This window comes from Pezoporus wallicus, unplaced genomic scaffold, assembly GCF_028554395.1.
Source record: "Pezoporus wallicus isolate ANWC-B61680 ecotype Strahan unplaced genomic scaffold, APGP_CSIRO_Pwel_v1 contig_8166, whole genome shotgun sequence".
NCBI classification, from domain to species: domain Eukaryota; kingdom Metazoa; phylum Chordata; class Aves; order Psittaciformes; family Psittacidae; genus Pezoporus; species Pezoporus wallicus.
In genome coordinates, this window is record NW_026638114.1 from 40,439 (window position 1) to 47,501 (window position 7,063).

The following is a 7,063-nucleotide window of genomic DNA, read 5'->3' on the forward strand; positions in this document are numbered from 1 at the left end:
GATGCTGTGTGTCCTCCACAGCAAGAGCAGTCTCCTCTTGTTATTGTAGGGTATAATTCAGGAGCTACTTTGGTATGGTTATTTCCTGGATGATTCTCTCTCTTGTCATTCAAATCTGGAAACTGGAGTTATAGAACTTAAATACCATAACCTTGCCTTCATAAGAGATGATGATCACAAAGTCCAGTTGCATCTAACTCAGCACCATCAGCTTGAATTAAAAGCGGTCATAGAATCCCAGATGGATTTGGGTTGGAAGGGAGCTTAAAGCTCCTCCAGCTCCAACCCCTGCCACGGGCAGGGACCCCTTCCACTAGAGCAGCTTGCTCCAAGCCCCTGTGTCCAACCTGGCCTTGAGCACTGCCAGGGATGGGGCAGCCACAGCTTCTCTGGGCACCCTGTGCCAGCGCCTCAGCACCCTCACAGGGAAGAGCTTCTGCCTAAGAGCTCATCTCAGTCTCCCCTGGGGTAGGTTAAAGCCATTCCCCTTGTTCTGGCCCTACAGCCCTTGTCCGAAGCCCCTCTCCAGGTTTCTTGTTGTCTCAATGAGGTATTTTCTGCCTTTCTACTGCAAGAAACCCCACATTTCTCTCCCTAAGTGACTGGCTCTCGCTCTGCTGCTGCTCTGGCTTACCCCATGTGTCCATCAAAGTCAAGGATCAATGTCATGCTTGTTTCAGAGATGCTGAATTGAGTGCTTAGGGCCCGGCTCTGTGAGCGTGCCCGCTCTCAAATCCCAGTGAGCTCAATGAGCGCAGAAGGAGCTCATCACCTCTGTGGATCAGGCAGATACCGAAGGCAGTGAAGCCTCGCTGAAGCCCATGTTGTGCTTAAAAAGGTCAGTGCCATATTGACAAAAGCCTGTGAAGGGTTGAATTATGCCCTGATTGAGATGATACTGGAAGCAAGGCATGTGATTGTGCTGATGTTGACATTATTGCCTGGGAAAGTAACATTCAGGCATGTATTTGCGATGGTTTCACACCATACAGAGCTGTCAGCCTGATTTGTATTCAACTGCTGTATATTGAGGCTGGTCATCGCTCTTGTAAATGGGAGATAGGAGGGATTGCTGTAACAGAGAAAGATTTCCTCTGGTTTAGGATAGATTTTAACTGTAGCCCTCTGACTCCTGATAACTGATAACTGGCATTCGCTGCCCTCCGCTCCGGGTGATTTATCCCATGATGCGCAGGGAGGAAGGAGACGGGCTCCGGCTCCATTCTTGTTACCAGGAATTGTGCACCTAATTCTCTGTGCATTGTACTGAAAACGAACCGGTGAGATGTGTTCTGCATCAGCAAAAAGGCTCCCTCATTCAGCTGGATGGAAAACGTGCCCGCTAGAACTTGGGAGGAAAGGAAATCGCTGGGAACGGTTTCTTTAAGCAGAGCCTGTTGGGTTTTTTCCTTCCATTTTTCGCTGAGAGGGAAGATTCTGCAGAGGGGTTTTATTCCCCTCCTCCTTTTTCCTCCCCAGTTGCAAGCCTTCCAGTCGCATGCGTTTCTGCTGCTTCCAGCACTTTTCATTCTCATGGCAGTTTTTCATCTCTTCACTCGTTCACGGCTAAAAGAGTCCCTGCAACAGGAACCCCAGTTAATTGCTCCCCAGAATAACTGCACCCATTTGTTCCCACTCTGGTCCTGGAAAGGGCTTCCTCGTGTCCCCCCCTTTGATGGATCCATCCTCTGCTTCATGCAAATACCTTCTCTGTGGGTGCCAAAGCCGGGTGATGGCACCGTTCTGAGATGTATCCTCAAGTCATTCGTAGCTAAAACATTGCCTAAATGGGAATTCCTCTTAGGACTGGAATTTTCCTGGCTGGCTACTGAATTAATACAAATGCACCTGCATATGCATAGTTATGTTAATGCACATAATTCTGTCTGAAACCCCACAGAAGTATTGTTAACCACAGCACAGAGGCTCAAAACAAGCACAGGGAATGGAGCATCTTCATCTCATGCTGTTCATCCCGAAGTTTTGTTATAATAACCAGGAAAACCCATTCCGGTTGGGATCTCCTCATCCACCATTGGGATAGCCACTGCCTACATCCTGGGTGTTTTTTCTGTAGCAAAAGATATAATACAGAATCCCAACTTGGTGTTTTATACCGAAGCAAAGTCATTTATATGCTGTGTGATGTTATAAAAGCCTCCTGCTTTTTATGATACCTCGAGTTGTTAAATGTAGACCTCCTCTTCTTCATAGGATCACAGCCTGGTTTGGATTGAAGGGACCATGAAGCTCATCCAGTTCCAACCCTCTGCCAACTGTACCACGCATCGTGTGCCAGGGAGAGGAGCACAAGAGGTGCTGTGGGGAGAGCAGAGCATTACACAGAGCTCCCCATGTCCTCACCAGCACATCTACAGGAGGAAGCTGCCTCGCTACAACTGATCTCTACATTTAAATCAATACAAGTAATATCATTTTTGCCTGCTTTGGTTGGGAACACATTTGACTAGCCCATAATAAGCTACTTTATATGGAAATCAGTGTCCGTGCAGTCCCTTGCTCCTGCTGAACTGTATTGGTTTATGGATTCATGTTCAGTTCTGCAGCAATACAAGTGTTTTCTGCAGCAAAGCCCTTGGAGAGTCATCAGCCTCCTATGGCATCAAGGCGTGGAAATCTAAAGTGAAGGTTTAGGACATCTCAGCTGTATCAAAGTTATGAATTCTGCCTGCATTCATGATGCTGTTGTGTTATTTAATGCTTCGATGCCTAAAGGTTTGTTTCAAAGTTCGTGTTGCCTGCTTCAGGCCTGAGCTTAAAGAGTTGTGAAAGGAGCAACCCAGTGTCATGTATTTTAATAACCTGCCGGAGGGAGGCGAGGAGGATGCTGACCTGGGTGAAAGGCAGTGGGAATCATAGAATCATAGAATCGTTATGGTTGGAAAGGACCTTAAGAACATCCAGTTCCAACCCCCCTGCCGTGGGCAGGGACACCTCACACTAAACCATCTCACCCAAGGCCTCGTCCAACCTGGCCTTGAACACTGCCAGGGATGGAGCATTCACAACCTCCCTGGGCAACCCATTCCAGTGCCTCAGCACCCTCACAGGAAAGAATTTCCTCCTTAGATCCAATCTAAACTTCCCCTGTTTCAGTTTTAACCCGTTACCCCTTGTCCTGTCACTCCAGTCCCTAATGAAGAGTCCCTCTCCAGCATCCCTATTGGCCCCTTCAGATACTGGAAGGCTGCTATGAGGTCTCCACGCAGCCTTCTCTTCTCCAGGCTGAACAGCCCCAACTTTCTCAGCCTGTCTCCATACAGGAGGTGTTCCAGCCCCTGATCATCCTCGTGGCCTCCTCTGGACTTGTTCCAACAGTTCCATGTCCTTTTTATGTTGAGGACACCAGAACTGCACACAATGCTCCAGGTGAGGTCTCACAAGAGCAGAGTAGAGGGGCAGGATGACCTCCTTGGACCTGCTGGTCACGCTCCTTTTAATGCAGCCCAGGATACACTTGGCTTTCTGGGCTGCAAGCGCACACTGAAGCCGGCTCATGTTCATTTTCTCATCAACCAACACCCCTAAGTCCTTCTCCACAGGGCTGCTCTGAATCTCTTCTCTGCCCAACCTGTAGCTGTGCCTGGGATTGCTCCGACCCAGGTGTAGGACCTTGCTCTGGTCTCTGGAAGGGGCTGAGCAGTGGAGACACCCCAGCAGAAAGGATAAAGGCAAATGTGTATTTCAGTGCAGTGAGGAGGGGATGTACCTGGTGATGGGCACAGACACATTGAGGCCAGGAATCACAAAGCAGCTTGCGACGAGGGAGCCAGGAGGCTTATGACAAAGTTAAAGCAGAAGCCGAGCAATGGTGTGGGTTCTGAAGGGCTTAGAATTGCCTGGAGATGCTTAATGCACCACTTAAATCTGTGCGTACGCTCGGGCTGTGGGTGAGTAAATGCCTTGTGATCCTTTAGCCCTTCCTCCGAGAGCCCTGTGTGCGCAGCGCTGCTTCAGCCTTTATTCCTCAAGGGTTAAACTATAAACTGAAGTACCCTCAAGTGGGGAGCTCAAGTGAGGGTGGCTTTAAGTACCCATCAGCCTTATAGCAGCTGGAATGCAGAGGCTCATTCCTGAGCAGTAATATCAGACCCCGTGCACAGAAACCATGGTTGGTGTCTGCAGAGCCTCGTTCACAGCAGCTCCTTGGTTTTATGTAGGTTGTAAGCCCTCCAGTATCGATTGGGTATTAACCTGCATGAAAGGAAAACTGGGCTTTAAATAACTACATAAAAAAGCCATTCAGATTGTGAGCATCTCAGTCCCCATGTACTGTAGAGCTGTGCGAGGAATGAACCAGGATGTGATGTGCAGTTCTTGTGCTTCTTCCCGTGCATGAGCAGACACAAGTAAAACACTGACCCCAGCTCAGAGCTGCTAAATTCAACCAGAATCCCTCTGCCTTGGGTTTTGCACTGGCCAGGCATTGCTGGTGTGAGGTACAGGGACCAGAACCATCAGGCACTGCAGGAATCTCAGGTGGGAGATCTTCCTGGGATGCAGGAGCCAGAACACTGACCTCTCTTTGCATCCATTGGGAGCCAGGGCCATCCCCCAGCCTCGGAGCTTGCCCTGTCTAACACAAACTCCTTACACAAGGAAGGCAGACGGCCGTGGCTCCATGATTCTCGGGCAGCTTTGTGACTAACTCCTTACCTCCATGTGGTGAAGGACGAGCTGCTGCCTTCTCCCTGGGGATTAGTCCCAGACAGGGCTTTTTGTGAGCGTTATGGAGACACTTTATCGGCAGCACTGAGTCTCCCTTGAAACAACAAAATGACCTTGAATAAAACCATGGATGGGAGACAAAGCTCTTCCATAGAGCACGTCTGCATCTCCTGCAGCCATGAATTAAACACTGAGCTCACCTTTTCTTCCTTGCTCAGGAGCCAGGGAAGCAAAGCACAGCTGTGATTGCGCTTTATGCCAGGTGCATCACACATCAGCAGGGTACCAATGCAGAGGTACCTGTAAAAGCTGGGGTTTGTGTTATGTCCAGTGGAAGGATGGCTGTGGGACCCTGTTCATTGGTGCATCCTCACACATTGACCAGTTTGCTTTATTTCTGGCTGCCTCGTGTGTTTTTGTCTTCGGTCTGGTGACTCCATCCTGCAAAGGAAGTATACATAGGGAGGTACCTATATCACTGCAGCCTTTTCATCGTGTTTGCTTTGCCATGTACAGGATATTCAGCCACCGCAGCTGGGATGATTCTACTGTTGCTGTTCATTACTAATTATTAAACATCCAATACAATAAACTACTTTCTTCTTTTCAACCCTGGGGACACATTTTAGAGCATTAGATTGATGTTAGTTTTCAAACCCAGCATAAAGCTAAACTCTGTATGGCCCCTGGGTGTTCGTACTGCGGACTTGGCCAGCCAAGCATGCAAAACCCTGGTGAGATAAACCCAGAGACCACATTTGCAGCGTGTCTTTCACTCTCCAGAGTTTTCTTCTGCTCAAAGAGGCTGCCCAGACTCAACACACAAGGCTTAATAATAGTGAATTACACTGAGCCAGGTCAGGAAGAACGTGGTATGGACAGGCCTCAGGTAAGCACAGCATTTAAAAGTGTTGTATTTATTTTCTCGTGGTGCAAACCATCAGTAATCACATTTCCATAACCCAGAGATGGAGGTGAATGGACGAGGGAAGTGCTGAGTCAACAGCTTGGAGACCTGCAGCTATCCTGCTTTCAGCATGGCAAAGTGAGGAGATGCTTTCCCAAGAGGCCGCTCTTCCAATGAGTAAGGGTGACTCTGAGTCTTTGTTTTATCCTCCTAAGAAGCAACCTCTGCTCTGGTTGTGCCAGGGGATACACTGAAGGAAGGGGATCTGCCTGGAGCAAGTATCTGACAGGGAGAAAAGCAGTGAAACAAACCTGTGTGCTGGGGAGCATCTGGCAGATGTGGTGCTGGATCTATGGCATGGTGCTGGTTCCAGTGTGTCTTCTGGTTTGGAGGCACTGCTCAGCCTCCAGTCAGCCTTCCAGTGCCTAAAGGGGCTACAAGAAACCTGGACAAGGGCCTATAGGGACTGGACAAGGGGAATGGCTTTAACCTGCCAGAGGGGAGATTGGGGTTGGAACTGGATGAGCTTTAAGGTCCCTTCCAACACAAACCATTCTATGACTCTGATGATTCCATGATTCAGGTGGTTGCTGGTGCTGGGGGATGGATGCTATGGAGCTGTATCAGTTCCTTGGGAATACCCAAGCAGCAGGTGCTATCCTGGCTGTTGGGGGGAGGCAGATTTAGCTTTGGAGCCGAAGAAGAGGGAATCATGAGGGGGGAGCCCGCCTTGTGACTTCATTACAATCTTCAAGCCTTTCACAACCCTGTAACCTTTCTGGGGTTTGCCTCAAACCTGAGGTCTCAGCCACATCTCACGTGAGCTTCGAGATTCAATTCATTTTAACAAAGCCCATTATGTGGAATTAGCCATAGACAGGAGATTCTGGAAAGGGTGAAATCAGAATAGTCATGATCAGACTGTCTGTGTTGCTTGGAAACTGAGAGCTGTCCTGGGCTGCTCCTCAATATTTGCCTTTCATTACAGTTATTGTCCCCCTGCTTGTGGAACAGGAGTTTTAAAGGAGGGAAATGAGTCCATTGACAGCGATGAATACAAAGAAAAGTAATTTATTGAGCTTTGTCTTCTTGCAGTTGGGTTTTGGGTCTGCAGGTGATGACTGTGACAAGGTTAGTTCTGAATGCCCCATCCCTGGCAGTGTTCAAGGCCAGGTTGGATGGGGCTTGGAGCAAGCTGCTCTAGTGGAAGGTGTCCCTGCCCGTGGCAGGGGTTGGGGCTGGAGGAGCTTTAAGGTCTCTTCCAACCCAAGCCGTTCTGTGATTCTATGACTCTATGCTCTCAAAGAGCCTGCAGCAGAAGTGCACAAGCTCCCATCTAATCACACGAGTGGCGCTTTCAGCTAATCAGGAGTTCCGATTGTCTCGGCGTTCCCGCTCACGAATCAGTTGCATTTAGGAGCTGAGGCAGCTTCATCACCACTGGAGCCTGATTACAGATTGCGGAGG

At 49.0% G+C, this 7,063-nt stretch overlaps 1 long non-coding RNA gene across 1 annotated transcript; it reads left to right on the forward strand.

The window, feature by feature from the left end:
* The first annotated feature begins 437 nt into the window (after positions 1-437).
* Positions 438-2,722, forward strand: LOC130599168 (uncharacterized). The gene is made up of 2 exons (XR_008972178.1): positions 438-838; positions 2,215-2,722. It is a non-coding gene; the product is annotated as an uncharacterized LOC130599168 (long non-coding RNA).
* The last annotated feature ends 4,341 nt before the right edge of the window (positions 2,723-7,063 follow it).